The 22,759-nt window shown below is 49.9% G+C and overlaps 1 protein-coding gene across 1 annotated transcript in view; it reads left to right on the top strand.

The window, feature by feature from the left end:
* LOC134433359 (zinc finger protein 239-like) overlaps window positions 1–22,759 on the top strand; it is a gene marked incomplete at its 3' end in the record, with an annotated part of 37,114 nt that overhangs the window by 10,789 nt on the left and 3,566 nt on the right. The gene's annotated exons all lie outside the window — the stretch shown is intronic.

The raw sequence follows: 22,759 nt of genomic DNA, 5'->3' as shown, positions 1-22,759 counted from the left end.
TGCCGTGAAGAGCCCATTGTTGATGTTTTAGTTTTCTCTGCAAATAGTTTTACTTATCCCTTCTGTTATCAATCTTGTTGCTGTTCCTGTTTGCTCCTTATCTTGTTGTGTTTCCAGTAAATTGTTCTTATCCCAGCCCGGAATCTTTGCCTTTTGTGCTTTCCGTGGGAGGCGGGAGGGCAGCGAGGGCAGCGTGGTTTTAGTGGGGGCAGGAAATTGCGGAATCCCATTCCTGAACCCCGGCCCATGGACACCGAGCATCCCAGCTGGTCCCAGCCCTGGTGGCCATGGCAACAGCCTTGGGAGCGGGTCCCTGGCTGGCGCTGTGGGAACCTCTTCCCTCTGGTGCCCAGGGAAAGGAGTGGAGGGAACGGCTGCAGCTGAGTCGGGGCAGGCTCAGGTTGGATGTCAGGAAAAGGTTTTTGCCCAGAGGCTGCTGGGGCCCAGCCCAGGCTCCCCAGGGAAGGGTCCCAGCTCCAGGGCTCTCTGAGCTCCAGCAGTGTTTGGACAGCGCTGCCAGGCCCAGGCTGGCATTGTTGGGGTGTCCTGTGCAGGGCCAGCAGTTGGACTGGAGGATCCTCATGGGTCCCTCCCAGCTCAGCCAATTCTGTGGTTCTGGGATCCCATGAGCCTGGGGATGGGGCTGCCAGTGGTTGCCATGGCAATGGGCTCTGGCTGCAGGCCTGAGCTGGTGTCCATGGCAACCACCCCTGGCATGGGGTCTCCATGGAGCTTCCAAGGGACTGAGCATAGCAACAGGGGTCTGGTGATGGGTCCCTGGAAACTGACCATAGCAACAGGAGGCTGGTGATGGTTACCATGGAAACTGACCATAGCAGCTTGGTCCTGCTGATGTTTGCCTGCTAAGGATCAGATTTGTCACAGGCCTTCCGAGGTTTTCCATGGGGACTTTCCAAGAGTCTCCAGGCTGTTCCAGAGCTGGAATGTCACAGGCACAGACAGGGGCTCCATGGAGATCTCCCAGGGCTTTCTGGGGATGGTAAAGAGCCCTGTGGTCAGAGGAAGTCACAGCCATTCCATGGTGACATCCCAGGGGACCTTGGGCTGCAAAAGCACCGATCTGTCACAGGCACTCATGGGGGGCTCCACAGTGAAATCCCAGGAATCCCCAGGCTGGCAAAGAGCCAGGATGTCCCAGACACTCACAGGGGTTCCTGTCATGATCACAGTGGGAGCTTCAGGCAAAAGCTTTATTTCTTTGCCACAGAATCTCCTGCTGAGACATGAGATGGGGAAATGAAACCCAACAGCCACCATGGATCCTTAAACCCCTGCAGGATCCCTCAACTTCTACAATTCCTTCTAAGAGAGGAGAATGGGAGTGGCTGGATCCAATCCCAGCCCCAGACTATGTCAAAGGTGTAAAAGATTGGACAGGTAGAATTGAACTTTAACTCAATTTGTCCCACAGGATTAATGATAGAATACCAGATACATTTATACAAATACCACTCTGATTGATTGTGATCATGATTTTACAGAAAGATCTTAACCAGAGTTTTTTTACTCCACAGTACAGGTGCTATAACAATTATTAGAATATAATGTTCTATGAAGCAATTTTGAGGTCAACAGGGCCTTGCTGGAGTTGTTGGAGCCCATTGCAGGCAGAGCCTCCTTGTCCAGCAGGAACTGCCTTTCCTGTGCCATGAGCAGGGCAGGTCCCGCTGCAGGAAAAGCCCCAGGCCAGCCCCAGCACAGGGAAGGGCTCGGTTACAAGGGCAGAGTGCCATGCTGGGAGCTGTGCCAGGGAGAGCCTGAGGCACCAAAGGCACCTTGGCAGCAGCAGCTGCCTGCAGGCCATGGCCAGAAGCCTCCCTTGGCAGCCCGGCCTGGTGGCCACCACTGCAGAGCTGCTGCCTCAGGGCTCATTCCTGGCTGGGCTCTGAAAAGCCACTTCTGCTCCAGGAAGCCATTGGCCCTAGCACCTTGGGGACAAGATATTAATGACAAAATTCTTCATGGCAGCAGAGCCAAGGCAGCGGGCAGAGGAAAGGGGAGAGCCAGGCCCAGGGGACAGGGCTGCCATGGTGATGGCTGTGAGGTCACTGCCCCTGCAGCAGCCTGGCTGCCCTCAGCAGACATTCTGGCCAGAAGTGCTGTGAGGGCACCCAGCACATCAGAGAACACAGAGAATGGGAATTCTGTCCCTGGGGATGAGAAGGTTTCACTGGGTCAGGTTGCACAAAAGTCCTGATCTTGGAGTATTCCTGGGATTGGGCATCTACTTCTCTGGAAATGCACTTGCACTTTTGTGCCTTTCTCATAACTGTAAAATATTTCCTCCTTCTTACAAATGTAAATCCACCCTCATTCAGTTTAAAGATATTGACCCTTTTTCTGTCTTGGCAAGATGTGGGAGAAAATAACTTTGACCACTATTTTTCCATTTTCACAGACCTTGGAGAGGACACAAAAATCTCCCTAGATGGGGTTTAGAGGCCTCATCACATAAGCATCAGAGAGAGGCTGAGGGGTGGAGACTGAGGACAGAATAGGAATAGCCTGGGAGGGGTTGAAGGGTGGTTCCACAGATGCTGGAGCTTTTTTCATTGAGGATATAAGCATGAGAAGGAAACAATGGCACCAAGGGCAGCTGGGGAGGCCCAGAGTGCACACCAGGAGAAAGGAATTTCCCTGCCAGGGCAGGGCTGTGGTGCAGCATGTCCTCCAGATGGAGCCTGGAGCAGCCCAGGCTCTGTGTGGGCAGGCAGGGGCAGGCAGGAGGCAGAGCTGTCAGCAAAGGAAGGGCCCAGCCAGGTGGGGCAGCCGGGGGATGCCAACAGCCTGCAGGGACAGAGGCGCAGGGCAGGGACACCGTGGGACAGCCTGGGCTGCACAGGGCACAGGGATGGGCAGCGGCTGCAAGACAGCCCTGACAGAGCCAACATGGGCAGCACTTTGGCCATGGCTGCTGTCCCTGGGCCTGAGGCAGGAGCAGGAGACAAGTGACCCTTGCAGGGCTGGGGCCTCATTGCCTCCTTGTCCCTGCTCAGCAGCCTGGCAGGGGCCACCCCATGCTCCTGCCCTTGGCATTGCACATCCCCACATGCCAGTGCCCATCCTGGCAAGAGCCCTGAGCAAGGAGGGAGGGACAGGATCTGCCTGGCCAGGGGCTGGGGCTCAGGCCTTGGCCCTTTGCATTCCTCAAACACATCCAGGTTTTGCTCTACATCAGAGACACCTTTGCCTTGCTTGTCCCCAGCTGCCATCACTTCCTCCAATGTTCTGTTCTGTATGGAAGCTGGCGACACTTTCTCAGTTGTGTCCCTGACAGAAATTTCTTCAAATACAAGAAACTTCAGGGTTTCAATAGAACTGAGTTCTTGAGGATTTTGTGACATCAACGAGGGGGTGGTGACATCACAGAGCTGGCTGTGCCATCACAGATTAGGGTGTAAGGCCATAGAGCAGATCCTGTCAACATAGAGGGTGGCTCTGTGGCATCAGAGAGTGGGTTGTGACATCACCTGGTGGCTGTGGAACATCTTAGACCTGGCTGTGATATCACAGAACAGATTGTGACATCACATGGGCAGTGTGACATCACAAAGATAGCTGTGTGCCATCACAGGTGTAGTGTGACATCACAGATATGATTATGTGATATCACAGGGCCTATGTGACATCACAGAGGGCTGTGTGGCATCACAGGGGCAGTGTGACATCACAGGGGCAGTGTGATATCACAGGGGCTGTGTGAAGTCACTGGGGAGGTCACTATGCTCTGGGCCCCCTCACAGTCCCCTCCAGACCAGTCCAACCCTGCTCGTGTACAGTGGGGTCCCCTGTCCCCATGGGTCCCCCTGCCTCCGGCCCCGCAGCCTCCCCCAGAGGATGTTCCACGAGATTGACCCCAGAGCCTGACACGGGGACGGGGGACCGGGGCTCTGGGGGTGGCACAGGGGAACAGGGACCCTCCGGCAGCGTCCCCGTGTCCCCCAGGGCCAGAGCCTTGGTCTGGGCTCCTTCACCCTGTTACGAACGAGGCCTTGAGAGCGCTGAAAAAATGCCCAGCAAGGGATCAGTAAAAACCAGATTTAATATTAAGGGACAACAGCACAAAGTTCCTTGGCAAGAGTCACTCTCCTGACTGGACACTTCAGGCACACCAAGGAAACAAAGGAACAACAGAACCAAACCAAATCCAGGCAATCTAACCAGAAATTACCCGAGAACTGTCCCTGTGTGTCTGTGTGTGACACAAGGACAGCGAGGGCAAGGATGAAAGGAATACTGCCTGAAAGCCTAACAGAGCTCAAACTTAACAGGACTTATACATTAACCTTAACTGATACTTTCAAATTCACAATTTAGCAAAAGAGCAGAGTGTAACAGCATTTAATCTAACTCAAACCTATGACTTTGCAATTTAACAGCGGAATAACACTTTACAATATTTTGCTTAACAGATAACTTATATTAAAGGTAACAGCTTAGCAAAAGAACAACTCTTAGCAGCATTTATCTTCACTTAGGCCTTGTGACTCAACCTGACCTACAGGCCTGACTGACTCAGCTATCTAAGGCACTCAAACCCCTCAGAGAGCAGCATTTCTGCCACATTTCCTCAGCACAGGCAGTCCTGTGTGCACACAAAGTGTCGGTGCAAGGCACCTGTGAGTAATTCCCCTGAGGACAGGAAATGCTCACTGTGGGATCCTTTGGCATCTCCCCAGCAGGTGAAGGGCTGAGCCTGGAGGAGTGCGGGGATCGGCCCAGGCTCTGTGGTTGTTGGGGATCCCTGAGTGCAGCAAACAGGAGAGTTCCCAGCTGGGAGAGGCCCCACTCAGAGGGAGTCGCTGGCCCAGGAGAGCTCCAAGGGCTCCTTTTGGAGCGCTGTTTGCAGGGCCCCAAGAGAGGGGCTTCAGTCCCTGCAATGGCTCATCCTGGCCGCACTTGGCACCAACAGCTTTCTTTGGCAGTGTGAGAACAGGGATGTTGTGCCCCTGAGGGAACAGAAACAGTTCCCAGAGCTGCTCCTACAGGAACCAGGAGCTGGTTGGGCAGCAGCAGTGCCTGGAGCAGACAGTGTTTGTGATGAGCTGCAGAGGAGCTGAGCCCAGGGGCTGTTGGCCAAGGCCGAGCCCCAGGGAGCATTTCTCAGCTGGCAGGGCAGCCTGAGAAGGGGAGGGGGGATTGCAGCAGCACAGGGCCCATGGAACCAAGGGACCATTGTGACACTGTGGGGCCCTGTGAGACCAAGGGAACATTGTGACACTGTGGGGCCTCATGGAACCATGGAGACCATGGTGACATTGCTCGGCCCCATAGAACCAAGTACTGACACTGTGGGGCCTCATGGAACCATGGAGACCACGGTGACATTGCTGGGCCCCATAGAACCAAGGGAACAGTACTGACACTGTGTGACTCCATTGAATGTAGTGGTCATTGTGACACTGAGATACCCCATCAAACCAAGGATCCATTGGCACACCGTGAGGCCTCATGGAACCAAGGGGCCATTGTGACACTGTGGGGCACCATGGCACTGAGGGCTCCATTGTGATACTGAGGGGACTCATGGGATCATTGAGACTCTTGTGATGCTATGAGGTACCATGGAATAAGCAAAGCATTGTGAGAACTAGAGAGACCATTGTGACCATGGGGGTACCTACAGAACCAAGAGGAACATCGTGATACTGTGGGGCCTCATGAAACCAAGAGGCCTTTGTGACACTGCAGGGCTGCATGGAACCAAAGGTCCATTGTGACATTTCAGGGCTCATGGAACAGAGGAGTCACATGACATTATGGGGTCTGGGGAGCCACGGAGACCATTGTGACACTTCAGGGCCTTATCAAATGTAGGGGCCACTGTGCCACTGCTTGACCCCATACACCCAAGGGTCCATTGTGACACTGCAGGTCTTCTCAAGGGACCATTGTGGGACCATTGTTCCACTGCTGGACCCCATGGAATCAAGGCACTGTTGTGACACTGTTAGGCCCCAAAAGTCTGGCTGGTTTGGCCTCCTTTTGACTTCCTGACTGATCCAACTGACCTTGGCATGTTGGGGGTCTCTTCTTATTAGCTGCTGAAACACTGGGGCTCCATGCTTTCCTTCCTATGGAAAAGAACTGTCCTTCTTAGCCAGGTGCCCATGGCCAAAATTGGGATTTCCACCTCCAACATTGCCTGTTGTGAAAGACTGGAGGAGATTTTTGGCTGGGAAAATTTTGTGTGTTGGGAAGGAAGGGGCAGGTCCAGCCTTGCACTGCTCTGTAACCCCAGCCCTGCCCTGCCCTGGAATCCCAATCCCCCCAGAGCCTCTATCCCAGCCCAGCAGTGGCTGCCAGTCCCTGGCACAGCACAGGCAATGCTCCACAGTCACCTCTGCAGCCCCAGCCCAGCTCCTGAGGGACCAAATGAGCCCAAGTCCAACCTGGGGGAAGGGCCCAGGAAGACCACGAGGTATTGAAGGCTGACCACAAGGAAAGCACACATCTTGACCCTCCCTCCTCTTGGAATTTCCATCTGAGCACTGCTGGAATCCAGGAGTTGGTAGTTCTGTGTGTTTGTTTGTGTGTATGCTTCTCTGTATCTTTTTTGTCTGTCTCTCTTTGTGTGTCTACTTCTCGTATATATGTCCTCTTCCAAATTTTGAGTGACTTAAAATTGAACAGGCTTAGAGCTTATGAAGTTGAATAGCACAAGGTAATGCTTTGAGTTGTGTTTTTTGTCGATTTAATGTCATATTAAACATTTGCAAAAGTTTCTCTGATTTTCTAAATTTGACAATAAAGGTTGTTTTGCTCTTTTGAACTTTTTAGAGTCTCTTGTTGCTATTTCTTCAACACATAAAACTCAGAGGACACAAACAATTGAATTTCCTTTTAAATGTCTCCTTGAGAGAGTTGTTTGGGGATGGCAGTCAGGGCTTGTCTGTCCTGCTTGGCACAGCCCAGGCAGGGCTTTCCCAGCCACATTCCACACTCCATTTCCCAGCTGCAGCCGCTGGTGCCTCTGAGTTGTGCTGCCCCAGCCCCAGGGACGCTCTCCTTATCTGCCCATTCCCCCACGGTCTCTGGGCAGGGATGGCCTCAGTGGGGGCTGCTGACATCCTCAGCACCTTGGAGGCTGCTGCTGAATTTTCCTGCTCCAGACGCTTGTTCAGCCTTCAGCTCTTCAGTGCAGGAATTCAGTGTCCCAGGACTCATTAACATTGAGAACACCTCAACAAGCCAAACCTTTGGGAACAATTTGATTTCAGTTTCCAAATAATTTGTATTTAGGTAAATCTCAGTAGTGTATTCAAAGTAAACACATGATATTTAAAAAGACAGTGAGAAAATACTTTTTAGGTCCTGGTAATTTTGTTTTGCTGTTAATTCATTGATGTGTGCAATCTCCAATTGACACTGAATCCAAGTACCTTCTCATGCAGTTGGAATAGATATGAAAATCAAGACCCTTCATGGCTGACAATCAATCAGACTCTGTCCCTACCCCCACCCCACCATTTCCCCCATCCAAGCCCCGGCACTCAGAGCAGCCTTGTGCAAATCTGAGCTCCCTCCAGCCCAGGCTGCACCTGCAGCTTTCAGCTCCTTGGCTCCAACTCCCACCTGCTTTCCTTGGAGAAGGAGCTGCCCAAGACACAGAGGGATGTTCATTTCTTGTCAGCCAACAAAGCCAAGGGAAGGCACAGCTCCATCAAATGCAAAAGTCATTCCTCTGCTTGATATTAAATCCACTTCCCACAGCAGACAGTCTCAGAGCAATGGAAAACACCTTCTGTGCCCAGCACAGATCCCAAGGTCCCCCCAAACCCTCCCTGCCCTGATTCTGCCCAGATTTGCTCTTTGCACACACGAGTCACAGGCTGAAGTCAGGAGCTCCCTCCATGCCCAGTGGGAGGAAAAGAGAGAAAGGGGATGAAGAGCTCTCCTGTGCAGAGCCAAGGCCCAAGCACCCCTACAGTGGGAACAACTACTCATCAGGTTTGTGTCCTTTGGGTTCAGGGACTGGTGACACTCAGAGGCACAGAAACATTTCTTGCCTACAAACACAACAGGAATATTTGAAGAGTTTAATAACCATCACAGGTCTTCCCTCAGTTTCCTGTCGTGTCCCAGCGGCATTTCACATGTCCACCATCCCGAAGGGATTTCTATACAGAAACAGTTCAAGAAAAAGACATAAAAAAAGGTAATTCTGAGATAGATATAACCAGAACGACATATTTAATTCATATCGATTTGAACTTCTTAAAGATTTGGCCACTCCTTGAGATTCAAAGCATGAAACCAGTCAGCTGAGAGGCACTTGAATGGCCAGAGAGCATATGGAAGAAGAAATGGGAGAGCAGCAGGAAGGACATGGATCCAGCTGGTCTAGTGAAGAGATGTAGTCAGACATGACTATTTCAACAGGAGAGGTAGAAACACCGGATGGAAAAGGGAGATTAAAAAATAGAATGAGTATTGGTTATACAAGTAGAGTGGGAGCCACCGTTTCTGGTGGGAAAATATTGCTATTTCTTAAAAGTACTCAAATGACCCACATAATAAAGATTCGCTTGTATATTGTCAGATAAACATGTATTAAAACCTGTGCCCCTATCCAGGGTGACATCAGTTGTGTGCCCATGAACAGGCAGTTCCACTTGTGCCCTGATGTACCCAGCTGGGATTGGATCTCTCTGAGTGCACCTGAGGGAGAGCAGAGCACCTTGCAAGCTGCAGGTCCCTGACAGACCCGCAGGGCTCCTGTCCCATTAACATCTGCTCTGCTCCAGTCTGAAACAGGGCCCAGCATGGTGCCGGGATCATCAGAGAGCTGAGGTGTGTGCTGGAATTCAGTGCCCTCCCCATTCCACGGCAGCCCTGCATTTCCCTGCTGCAGCCTTGGTTTCCAGCACAGCCATGGAGGCTCTCTGGGCTCTGGACTGTTCCTGCAGCCCCCAAGGGCAGCTGAGCTCTGCCTTTGGCACAGTCAGGCCTGGCCAGCGCAGGCCATGCTCAGCAATTGCTTGTGTGTGCCTGGCCTTGCTGTCAGCCCCGGCAGTTGCTGCGTGGCGCCTTTGTGGCCCTGTGCTGGCCCAGCCACGGTGGCCCAGCCCCTGTGCAGGCCCAGCCCAGGCCAGGAGCATTGTGGCTGGGAAGGACCCCTGTGCCATGGTGTCCACAGGAGCCTTGGGGCTCTGTGCCCCATGGCCTCCCTGCTGGGCAGTCTCTGCCAGCTCCTGCAGAGCCCGTGGCACCTGTAGGGCTGCACAGACAGCCCTGCCCCGGGCTCTGCTGGCCTCTGGGACAGCAGAGAGGCAGCCAAGGCTGGCCATGGCCACGAACAGGCCCTAAGCCCTGCAGGAGGATGGAGCTGGGCCACAGCCAAACTCAGCCCAGGCCAAAGCTGGGCTCAGCAGCCAGGGCTGCCAAGGGCTGGGCACAGAGGCTGGCGCTGACAAATGTCCTGGGCCCCCTCCCTGCTCTGTCCATGCCACCAAGGGCACAGAGCAGCCTCCTCTGTGGGCCACTTGCCTGTTTGCAATGCCTTGCACAGGCTCTGGCCCTGCCCCACAAGGCCTGGCCTGAGTCCTGCCCCTGCACACTCAGCCAGGCTGAGATGGACACTGATGGTTTCTGGGCCAGGCTCTCTGAGCCCAGCCCAGCTCCCTGCAAGCTCTGCCAGCTGCCCTGAGCTCTGGGCAGCACCAAGGGCCTCTCCCCAGCACAGCCCAGCTGGCTCTGGCCCAACGGCTCAGGCCAGGCTGCTCTGGGCACTGGCCCCATGGCCTCAGCCCCTGGCAAGGGCACAGCAGCAGCTGCAGCTGCCACAGCACTCAGCCCCACCATGGGGGAAGGTGCTTGGCCAAGGCCACAGGAGGGTCCCTGGCTGCCCTGCTCCCCTTGGGCTGAGGTGCTGAGAGCTCTTTAGCCCCTGCTGCCATCCCATCTGCCCAGGGCAGCACAAGAGCCCCGGCCTTGGGGCCCTCAAGAGCTGCTCCTGCTCCAGGCCCAGGGCCCAGGCCAAAGGTGGGGCAGCCACAAAGCTGTGCCAATTTCTGTTCATTGCTGCTCTGATGGAGATTGGTTCTCAGCCACTTGGAGTTTTATGATGATTTTTCCTACTGCAGAGGCCTCTTCTTTCTTGAGCTCTTCAGTTCAGGAGTTCATGGGAAAAGGCTCATAAAATTTTGTTCAAAACACCTGAACAAGAAAAGCCACAGGGAATACTCTAGGTTTTCAATTCTTTTGTGGTTAATTAGACACATTTCTGAAGTGTATTCCAACTGAATATACTGTATTGAAAACAATGAAGAGAGAACGGATTTATCCTGTTAAGTTTTCTTTTCCTGTTTATAGAGTGATTTCAGCAATGTACAATTGATATTGACCCCAGCACCTTCCAATGCAGTCTGAATAAATATTAAAATCAAGAGTTTAAAGCTGACAATCAGTAATGCTTTGTCCCCATAGCTTACCCACAATTTCCCTCATCCAAACCCTGAGAATCCTATGGATCAGGAACAGGTAAGATGCCATTCCTGGAAGTGTTTAAGGAAAGACTGGATGTGGCACTCAGTGCCATCGTCTGGGTGACAATGTGGTGTTGGGTTCCAGGTTGGACTTGATGCTCTCCAAGGTCTTTTGCAGCCTGGTTGATTCTCTGAAGATTGTGACACTAAGCAAGGGGGCTGGGGAAGCAAGGGGCCATTGTGACACTAATCAAGGGGACTGGTAGCACTAAGAGGACAATCGTGACACTGTGTGTGACATGGCAGCACAGAGCCAAGGGGCCATTGTGACACTGTGGGGCTGAATGGAAGCAAGGAGTCCATTGTGACAATCTGGGTCCTCCTGGAACCACAGAGACCACAGGGCCTTGTGGAACCAAGGGGCCATTGTGCCACTGTGGAACCAAGGAGACCCTTGGGAGCGCGTGGCTACAATGGAATCAAGTGGGCATTGCAGCATTGCAAGGACTCTGGGAACTGAGGGAACAATTGTGACGCTGTAGTGCCCCGTAGAACCAACGGTCCCTGGTGACACTGCAGGGTCTTGTGTCAACAGGGCTCCATTGTGACACTGCAGTACCAAGGAAATCATTATGGAACTCTGAGGCCTCATGGAACCAAGAGGCCACTGTGACCCTGCAGGGCCTTGTGGAACCATGCAGAGCTTTGTGACAGAGCAGGACCTGGTGTCACGATGGGGCCATTGTGACACTGCAGGGCCCCATGGAACCAAGGGGCTAGTGCTGCTCCTCAGGAATTCCTATGATGAAAGAAACATGTTTGACACCGTGGTGGCCCTTGGGACCAAGAGGCCATTGTGAAAATATGGAACCAAGGAGAGCATTGCTGCACTGCCAGACCTCAGGGAACCAAGGATCCACTGTAACACTGCAGGGCCTTGGGGGACCAAGGGCCATTGTGACACTGTTGGGCCCAAGGATCCAAGGGACTTTGTGACACCAAGGGGTCCTATGGAACCAAAGAGACATTGTGACACTGGGACACCTCATGGAATAATGGAGACCATTGGGAAACTCTGGGGCCCAATGGAACTGTGGCGACACCAAGTGGAGTGTGGATCTGCTGGAGGGTAGGAGGGCTCTGTAAATGGCCCTGGACAGGCTGGATCCAGGGCCCAAATCTAACAAGGTGACGTTTAACAAGTCCAAGTGCTGGGTCCTGCACTTAGGCGACAACAACCCCTGCAGCACTACAGGCTGTGGACAGAGAGACTCGACAGCAGCCAGGCAGAAAGGGACCTGAAGGGACTGATGGACAGTGGGCTGGACATGAGCCAGCAGAGTGCCCAGGTGGCCAAGAAGGCCAATGGCTCCTGGCCTGGATCAGGAATGGTGTGGCCAGCAGGAGCAGGGCAGGGATTCTTCCCCTGTGCTCAGAACTGGTGAGGCCACACCTCGAGTGCTGTTTCCAGTTCTGGGTCCCCCAATTTAGGAAGGCCATGGAGGGGCTGGAGCGTGTCCAGAGAAGGACAACAAGGCTGGGGAGGAGTCTGGAGCACAAGTCCTGTGAGGAGAGGCTGAGGGAGCCGCTGGGGTTGTTTATCCTGGAGAAGAGGAGGCTCAGGGCAGACAAGGTGGAGTCAGAGCACAGGCTGGACTTGATGATCTCCAAAGACTTTTCCAACCTTGCTGATTCTGGGATTCTCTGAAACCACTCTTGGAGCAGTTGCAGGATGAGTCCTGGCCCTCCTCTTCAGAAGCTCCAGCAGCCCAGGTCCCTCAGCATCTCCTGCCAGCCCCAAAGCCCATCCTGTCAGTCCTGCAGAGCCTCTGCAGCTCCTCCTCACTGCCCAGAACAGGGAGCCCCAGAGCCAGACACAGCAGCCCAGCTGTACCCCCCTGGCCTGGGGTGCCTCTGGCAAGGGAGCAGCAGGAGGCACTGCAGGAGCCTGCAGACAATTCCTGCAGCACTTGTAGCATGATGTTGCTGCCCAAGGGACGTTCCCATGGAGCCAAGTCAGGAACTGCAATGGGGAGTGGGGCCAGAGAGGAAAGGGCAAACAGGGATGGGCTGTTTGCAGGGGAGGGAACAGGGGTGGGCAATGGGAAGACATTTGTAGTAGGAAGAGTAAAGAAATCAGAGGTGAAGCACAGGAAATGCTCAGGGCAGTTTGGGGGGGACTACCAGGCAGCCCTGGCTCTGAGCAACAGTGTCTGCAGTGGCGCAGGAAACTCCCAGCTGATGGGAACAAACTTTCAGGCTGACTGCAGAGGCCAGGACAAAGATGAGTGGTTTCCCTGGTGTGCCCCAGCCCTTGCTGGCTCCAGGGGCTGATGGCATTTGTGCTCCCTCAGGTTCATGTCCACACACCAACAGCATGGGGGTGCTGCCCCTGCTCTGTGCAATGCAAACAGGGGCTGCTGAGCCAGTGCTGCCGTGTCTGTGCCTGCAAGGATGGGGCACCTGTGTGAGCTGGGGGAGAGGCCAGGGCTGCAGAGGGGGGATGTTGTTGGCAGCTCCATGAGGATGCTCTGGGACAATGCCCTGGGCTGTGCAGCACACTGGGGATGGATCAGCCCCTGCTCTGCTGCTCCTTCCCTTCTGCCCCAGGGCCCTTGCAGAGCCCAGCCATGCTGTTTGCCACCAGCCTGCTCACGGCTGTTGGAAAAGAAATGAAATTTAGCAAAATATTTTATTATAGTGAGTTGTGTGAACTGGTTTGTTAAAAAGTAGTTTTGTAGCCGTTGAAAGTGTGTTGGGTTTTGTGTGTAACCTAGCAGGTAGTCTTAGGGATTTAATAAATAATTAAACTAGTGCAGGAAAGTAAGAATGCTAACCTGTCTGGAGGCAGCATACAATGCTCTTAGAATAAGATAAGCAGAAGATTAATGATCTTGTTTGTGAACCAAGGAATGTATCACAAGGGGCCTGTGACTAGGCAAGGGGAACAGGGAACTGTTTCTTGGAGGCTAGGCAAGGGGAACAGGATACTGTTTCTTGGAGACTTTGTTGTGAATCGCATGTATAAGAGGGAAGCACCCATACGTGAATTTGGGGGCTCGGGTTTTTGCGACGTGAGTCCCCCAAGCTCCCCAGGCCCTTAATAAAGCACCCACAAAACTTATCCGAGTTTTGTGACATTTATCAATCGGGCAACAGTTTTCTGGCGACCGCGGCAGGACTCCGAAGGTTGCTGGGGCGGTTCGCGTCCCGATCCACTCCAAGCCGGCACCGAGCACTTCTCGGGGAGACATCAGTCGTGCCCGACCCCGCGCCTGTCGGACAACTGCAGTAAGGTAAGCCCGAAGGTGCTTTATATTGGAAAAAGGTGATAAATGGACTTGGATTTGGTGATCGGTAAAAAAAAAAAAGCCTAGGCTCCGGCCATAAGACGTCTAAGGACGCAGGACCGGAACTCGCCTCCTGGTTTTTTTTAGGGAAGGATAGCGAGAAGGTATATTGGTTTAAGGTATATTGGTTTATTGGGATTAAAGGTGGAATTAAAGGTTGTAATATGATGTCTTTTAAAACTTTTAAAACCTTAGTGCAAGCCACTGGTAAAATACCTGGAAATATGCCATTAGGTTGTATATTGAAACGGTGGAAAAGTGAAGGATATTATCAAGAATTGGATAAAAGTAAAATGATAGATTATTGTAATCATTGGTGGCCTGAATATGAGATTGGGGAAGCGGGATGGCAGGTGAATGGTACACTGGAATTGGGGATAATGGAATCTTTGATGCAATTTTTAAGGAGAAATGAGAAATGGGATGAAATACCATATTTGGATTTTTTTTTCGTTTTATATCGGAAAGAGGAATGGCAAAAGGAATATGGTATCTTGGTTTTAGAAGTGAATGATGAAAGGGAGTGTGTGGGATGTAAAGAAAGAAAGGAGCGTAATTTGTATCCTTCAGTCGCGGAAGATTTGTCTTATTGTATAGCACCTCCGAGGGTTCCGGTTGCTCCTAATGTGCCCCCTGCTCCCTCTGCGGATATAGCTATAAAAACGGGATCTAGTGAGAGTGATAGTGATGGTGGTGATGGTGAAAAGAATGAGAATGTTAAAAGAACTCCGTTAGCAGGGTGGACTCGCAAGGGAAGGAAGGGGCAGAAGGGCCCACAGTTAATTGCACCGTTAAGGGAAGCTGTGGGACCACAGGGAGAAAGGATATTTATAAAGGTGCCTTTCTCCCCCGGGGATTTGGTAATATGGTAGCAATCAGTGGGGAGTTCTCGGGAGGATCCTGAAAGGGTGGCAAGTGTGGTTAAAATGGTAATAAAGACTCAGAATCCGGACTGGAATGATTTACAGGTATTATTAGATACTATAATGGATTCCACGGAAAAGGAAATGGTTATTAGAGCCACTAGAGAAAAGACTCGTGAAGAAATTCGGTTGAGACAACTAAATGAGACAGTTGATGAATTGGTACCAAGTGAGGAACCTAAGTGGGACCCAAACTCTATGGGAGGAATAAGGGCTGTAAAACGATATCAGGAGTTGTAGGTGGAAGGAATTAGGACAGGAATACCTAAGACTATGAACTGGTCTAAGTTGTATTTGGTCAAGCAGGACAAGAATGAGTCTCCGTCTGCCTTTTTAGTACGATTAAAAGACACGGCTCGCAAGTTTACTTTTACTAATTTAGATGTAGAGGATCAATCAGGAAAACTTCAATTGGCATTGTTGTTTATGGGGCAATCACAAGAGGATATTAGGAAAGAGTTACAAAAGCTGGAAGGAGAGGATACTAGGAGTTTGGATAAAATGCTGGAGGTAGCGTGGAAGGTATACAACAACAGGGAAAAAGAAACTGCAAAAAGACAACAAGCTAATATTCTGGCTGTAATGCAACAGACAGGGGCAGGAGGAAGACCCATTAGGGGTCGAGGTCGGGGAGGAGCTAATGGCGGACAAAGGGGGTTGGCAAGAGGTCGGGGAGGATTTGGGTTTGCACCTAACATGGGGAGGTTGGATCCAAATCAGTGTGTGTTTTGCCGACAATTGGGACACTGGAAAAATGAATGCTCGGTTAGAGGAGGTATGGGCATGGGAAACATGGGATTAAGGACAGGTCCAATGGGGAATGCTCCTGTGGTAGGATTCACGGGAGGACCAGCAGAAGTCGCTCGAGCACTAGTTTTGGGAAACCATCAGAATCAAAGCTGACTAGAAAAGGATTTAAGGGTTAGTTTTAGAGATAGATGGAAAGGATCAAGAATTTATGGTAGACACTGGAGCTACTTATTCTGTACTCAATAGACGATTTGGACCTTTGAGTGACACAACGGTACAGGTGGTGGGGGTAACAGGGAAGCTAGAGGAACAACCATTTTTACAACCTTTAAATCTTAGGTTTGGGGGGAAGGAATTAGATCACCAATTTTTGTATATGCCAAACTGCCCCACACCCCTTCTTGGCAGAGACCTGTTGTCCCGACTTAATGTGAAAATAATATTTGAAGGGGGAAGGGTGAAATTGGAAATACCTGAGGAACAAATAGCAGGCATTTTTGTGATCAAGGAAGTGGATGCCTCTCCTATTCCAGAAGAAATTGAGCAGGCTGTAGTACCCTGGGTATGGGAGTCAGGGGTCCCCGGAAAATCTAAAGCTGCGCAGCCAGTAAAGGTGGAACTAAAGGAAGGGGCCCGACCAGTGAGGATAAAGCAATACCCCTTGAAGCTTGAGGCAAGGAGGGGAGTAGCCCCGTTAATTAAACAATTTTTGGTTCAAGGAATATTACAGGGATGTGAATCGGAGTATAATACTCCAATTTTTCCAGTAAAGAAACCTAATGGTAAGTACCGTTTGGTACAGGACTTAAGGGCTATTAATGAAATAGTGAAAGACATACATCCAGTTGTTGCTAATCCTTATACCTTGTTAACATCTGTATCAGAGGAGTTTAAATGGTTCTCAGTGATAGACCTTAAAGATGCCTTCTTCTGCATCCCACTGGCAGTAAAGAGTAGGAAATATTTTGCCTTCGAGTGGGAGAGTCCTGATTTTGGGAGAAAGAAGCAGCTTACGTGGACCAGAATCCCACAGGGATTTAAAAACAGCCTTACTATTTTTGGAAACCAACTGGCCAAGGAGCTGGAGGAATGGAAGATAACCCAGGTAACAATATCCCCATCCTTGTATGTAGTCCTGCAGTACGTGGACGACATTTTTCTGGCTACTAAGGAAAGGGAAATGTGTGTGGAATTAACAATTAAATTACTCAACATGCTTGGCCAAGCAGGGTATCGGGTTTCTAAGCAAAAAGCTCAACTGGTCAAAAATAGCGTTATTTACCTCGGTTGTGAGATTACACAAGGGCAGAGACGTTTGGGAGTAAACCGAATAGAGGCAATATGTGCTATTCCTTTGCCTCGTAACCATCAGGAATTGAGATCTTTTCTAGGAATGGTGGGATGGTGTCGACTGTGGATCATGAATTTCGGTCTCCTAGCCAAGCCATTGTATGAGGCCTTGAAGCAGCATCGGTTGGAGTGGACGACACAGCAAAAGAAGGCCTTCCAGGAACTGAAGCAGGCACTAAAGGAGGCCCCAGCCCTAGGACTCCCTGACCTGACCAAGGAGTTCCAGTTGTACGTGAATGAGAGGCAAAAACTAGCATTGGGGGTCCTCACCCAGAAGGTGGGATCCTGGAAGAGGCCAGTGGGATACTTCTCTAAACAACTGGATTCGGTAAGTTCCGGGTGGCCCTCGTGTTTACGAGCCATGGTGGCAACAATAATTCTTATTCAATAGGCCCGGAAATTGACTTTGGGGGCAAAAATGAAAGTGTTTGTTCCCCATATGGTCATGGCCGTTTTGGAGCAAAAGGGGGGTCACTGGCTATCATCCAGTCGAATGTTGCAATACCAGGCTATCCTGAGAGAACAGGATGATATTGAAATAAGGACTACTAATCATGTTAATCCAGCAGAGTTTTTACGCAGTGACCAGGAGGCTGGGGGACTGGTGCATGATTGCGTAGAGGTAATTGAACAAGTATATGCCAGCAGACCTGACCTAAAGGATGAACCATTGGAAAAACCTGAATGGGAACTATACACTGATGGATCCAGTTTTGTTGAGAATGGGACTCGCTATGCCGGGTATGCAGTGGTAACATTGGATCAGGTAATAGAGGCAATGGCTTTGTTACCTGGAACTTCGGCCCAGAAGGCAGAGGTGATTGGACTCACCAGAGCCCTGTATTTGAGCAAGGACAAAAGGGTTAATATCTGGACAGATTCTAAATATGCCTTTGGTGTGGTTCATGTACATGGGGCGTTATGGAAGGAAAGGGGGCTTTTGAGTTCACAGGCAACCAACATCAAGCACCGGGAAGAAGTGCTACAGCTACTGGATGCAGTACACAGTCCCAAAGCAGTTGCAGTAATGCATGTTAGACATCAGACTGCGGAAGGAGACGTTTACAGAGGAAATTGATTTGATGATGTTACAGCACAGCAAGTGGCACGGGAAGTATGGACTCAAATGGCATTGGTACCGGTAAGAACAAATCCGGCTACCCCATACCTGAATCAGGAGCCCAAATATTCAATAGAAGATGGAAAACTAATAAACTTCCTAGGGGCACAGAGGAATCAACTTGGGTGGTACGTTACACCAATGGGACAAATAGTGATACCTACCCGCATAATGAAATTTTTTTTGGAATCAGAATATAATAAATGTCATTGGGGGGCAGAAGTATTGGTAAAATTTTTGAAGAATGAGATAATCTCTAATCAGATGTTAACAATGGCAAAAAGAGTTAATGCAATGTGCCCGGTATGTTTGAAAAATAATCCAGTAGTTAGGAGACAAATACAAATGGGAAAGTTGCAAGTTGGGCCACAACCAGGAGATTACTGGCAAGTTGATTTTTCTGAATTGCCTAGGGCACAGGATACAGATACTTGTTAGTGTACGTATGTACATTCTCAGGGTGGCCGGAAGCTTTTCCATGTAGAACTAATCAGGCTAAGGAGGTGGTAAAAACCTTGTTAAAAGAAATAATACCAAGATTTGGAGTACCTTTAGGATTGTCATCAGATAGCGGTCCGCATTTTATAGCCGGGGTAGTGCAGCAATTAGCACGACTGTTAGATATAACCTGGAATTTGCATACCCCCTGGAGACCTCAGTCTAGTGGGCAGGTGGAAAGGATGAATCAAACCCTGAAAGGACAAATCAAAAAGATTTGCCAGGAAGCTAAACTGCACTGGCCTCAAGCTTTGCCTTTGGCCCTACTCAGGATTCGAATTAAACCAAGGGAAAAGGTAGGCGTAAGTCCATATGAGATATTATATGGCAAACCATATCATGCAACTGTATTAAAAGGGGAGGTACATGTGAGTGGGGACCAGGCGATTGCAGAGTATGTTATGTCACTTAATAAGATCTTGAATTCTTTAAGAAATACGTTACAGTGGAATAGACCGCTCACGCTGGAGAATTCTGTCCACGACATTCAGCCTGGGGACCAGGTGTACGTCAAGAAGTGGATCACGGATCTGCTACGGGAATCACGGAGCGGACCCCACCAGGTGATGATGACGACCTACATGGTGGTGAAGGTCCAGGGGATGGATACTTGGATCCATTACACCAGGGTAAAGAAGGCACCGTTCCAATGGGAAACTCAGATAGTGTCTCCAACCCGGATGATCTTCCGCGCAAAGCCGCCTTCTTAATTATAGTACTGCTAGTAATCATGAGACTAGTACTGTACCCGTTCAAGGGTCTACTCTAGTACAGGTTGAAGAAACAAAGGTTACAGTCATGGAAGGGATGGATGTTCAATTAACTTGTGTTATATTTGACAGCCAGAAAGTTCAGGCCGGTGAAGTTATTGCAATATGGCAATGGGGGGCTGAAAGAAGCCGAGGCAAGATAGGAGTCGGTTGGGATCAGGATAAACAATAAGGAAACACGGTACTGAATCTTACCAAGGTAACCACAAACGATACGGGAGAATATACATGTTTGGTCAAAATACGGGATAGTTTTGATTACAAAAGAGTGAGTATGAGGGTTTTGCCATGGACAGGGGATCGTGCTGAAAACATAAAGGTTAATCCAGTATCAATGGCAGTGGACATGTGGGATGGGCCACCTCTCAGAATAAATTGTTCCTTCCTAGTAAGATCAAGATATCAAAGGAACCTTTGGGTCAAATGGTGGAAGCAAAATAGGGAACTGACTTGGGATAGAATAGAGGACGGGACCAGTTGGTGGGGGAAGGAAGGCAAAGGTTGTGGGAGGTCGAGTGTCACTAATCCTAGAATAGGAAGTGCATGGTGGAGGCATGACAGAATGATGTTATCCTTACAGAGACACGGTAGAAGGAGTAGACGGGAGGCTAATGGTACAATAGAACGAAATACTGAGCAGGAAAATTTAGTAGTAGGATTAATCAGAGATTTTGGGATCATGCAGAATGTGACTAAAATAACAGCTTGCCTGCCATTACCACAGGCTGCAGGTGAACCAATTCCCTGGGGAATAATACCGGTAACCAAAATGCCTGGAACATTCAAGAATGTTTCATGGTCCTGCCAGTCAGTTCCCAAACCAGTAGATGTATGGAGGGATTTGTGTATGACCATTCGGGCTATGACTAGAGAGGAATGTGAAAAGAAATCCAATCATTATGGTTGGATTCAAAATACCAGGAGGTGTTTAATTGCAACCCCAATAGATGAGCCATGCAATACAGTACGAATAAGAACGAAATCCCAACGAAATGAGATGAGTTGTCAGAATGTCACACAGAATTTTGACACCTGGAATAGTTGGAAGACATTATGGGGACCTAGTGTTTTGGAACACTATAATTACCTTGGGGAAGTACAATGGTGCATCCAATGGTCAGGAGTAAAGAATCAGTCACATTATAGGGCCCTTATCACGTCTACATCTTCCCGAGAGTTCAGACCACAGAAAGAGGATTGTAATTGTACTGAGGTTTTTACATGTGATACACCGGAATACCGAATTGGATTGGTACCGGTGAAAATGGCATTAAAGTGGGGATGCGAGTGTAGGGGGTATGCTCACACGGTTAGCAGAGAGTCCATGGATGGACCTATAGATTGCAGATATACTACTGTGCATAGCCCTGGAAATTTAGTCTGGGTGTTGGGACATGGACAGTGGACCACGCATTTATCTCTAGATGGATCAGTAACACAAATCACCCTAGGGGTTCCCACATTGTGTCCATACTGGAAACAGAATAGATTGATCCAAAGGAAAGTACTCAGAAAGAGGGAAGAATCCCTAGAGGAGCAGTGGCATGAACCTGGCTCAGGAGTACAATTTGGATGGATATTGGAGTCATTATTCCCTCCGGTAGCGACATATCGAAATAGGGAAATGCTCAACAATTTGTTAGGACAGACAGAAATGTTGGCAGCAGCTACTAAGAAGGGATTTAAAGATCTAAATTTGCAATTGCAAGCTACATCAAGAATGACCCTACAAAATAGAATGGCATTGGATTTGCTACTGTTAAAAGAGCATGGAGTTTGTGGTTACCTGAGTAGGAGAATAGATCATTGCTGTGTACACATTCCAAATGTTACACTTGAAGTTGAGAAAGATATTTCTCAACTGGCAGAAGTGGAAACAAAACCCAAGGAAATTGAAAAGGAAGCACAGCATAATTGGATAGGAGCAGTATTTGATTCTTTGGGGCTTCACCTGTCTGGCTGGATTACGTCTGCTATACAGTATGTACTAATGTTTTTAGTATTTTTAGTGACTATATGGATTATATATAGATGCCTCTTAGGTGTGATCGAAAAGGAAAAGAGGTGATCTCTCCGGTTGCTGAAGGCGATGACCCGCGGGCAGCAGAATGAAGAACACTCCCCACCTCGTTATGAAGATGTTACTGCCAATATTGTTGGTTGAGCATCCTTGCAGCAGGACTGAAGGATGCTCAAAAGGGGGGAAATGTTGGAAAAGAAATGAAATTTAGCAAAATATTTAATTATAGTGAGTTGTGTGTGAACTGGTTTGTTAAAAAGTAGTTTTGTAGCCGTTGAAAGTGTGTTGGGTTTTCTGTGTAACCTAGCAGGTAGTCTTAGGGATTTAATAAATAATTAAACTAGTGCAGGAAAGTAAGAATGCTAACCTGTCTGGAGGCAGCATACAATCCTCTTAGAATAAGATAAGCAGAGGATTAATGATCTTGTTTGTGAACCAAGGAATGTATCACAAGGGGTCTGTGACCAGGCAAGGGGAACGGGAAACTGTTTCTTGGCGACTTTGTTGTGAATCGCATGTATAAGAGGGAAGCACCCATACGTGAAATCAGGGGCTCGGGCTTTGGGACGTGAGTCCCCCAGTTCCCCGGGCCCTTAATAAAGCACCCACAAAACTTATCCGAGTTTTGTGTCATTTATCAATCGGGCAACAAAACCTCTTCTGACACTGGGGACACCCACAAGGCCTCTCCCCAGTGTGGATGCCTTGGTGGGTCACAAGGGTGGATCTGTAGCTGAAGCCCTTCCCACATTCCCCACACTCGTAGGCCCATTCCCCAGTGTGGATCATCTGGTGGCTGACCAGGTGCTTGCTCTGTTTGAAGCTCTTCCCACACTGCAAGCACTTGTGGGGCTTCTCCCCATCACGAAGCTGCTCATGAACCACCATCTCTGAGCTCTGCCTAAAGCTCTGTCCCCCTTCCTGGCTCTGGGTGGTTCTTTCTTCCTCAGAGAATCCTGGGCTGGTTTTGGAGCCCCTCCTCCTGTGGGATCTCTGTGGCATTTCCTCCATGTGTGATTTCTCTGCCCTAGAGTAGCTCAAAACGGCCTCTTTCACAAGGTTCTGATGTGGAGATTTATCCTCCCTGGCCTCCATCCTCAGCTCCTTACCTGGGGAAGGAAGGAGAAAGAGAGGATGGGAATTGCCTCCGTGCCAGAGGGAAGGGGAAGGAGATCCCCCCAGTGCATCACTGGCAGGATGGCATTGGCACCAGCGTTGTCCTGCAGCCGGAGGCAGTGCTGGGCTGGAAGCTGGAGCAGGAGAGAGGGGGAAAGGGGCACTGACTTTCTCCTCACCTGCCTGGGTGTCCCAGGGCATCTTCCTCTTCCTCGCATCTTTCTCCTCCATCAGGTGAAAGTTTGGGAATGGTAAATTTTGTTTTGGGAGGAAAACAAGGGATGAGCACATTGAGTTTTGTACTGGTTTGACAGCAAACATGAGGGAAAGTCTAAGTCAGAATTACAATTCAATAAGAAAATTAGGACCAAGGCAATGATACAGAAACACTGCCTTAAACTGAGAGTCAGGATA

The sequence above is a fragment of the Melospiza melodia genome, unplaced genomic scaffold (genome assembly GCF_035770615.1).
Source record: "Melospiza melodia melodia isolate bMelMel2 unplaced genomic scaffold, bMelMel2.pri scaffold_18, whole genome shotgun sequence".
Classification (NCBI taxonomy): domain Eukaryota; kingdom Metazoa; phylum Chordata; class Aves; order Passeriformes; family Passerellidae; genus Melospiza; species Melospiza melodia.
This window is presented reverse-complemented; position numbering and strand designations above follow the sequence as displayed.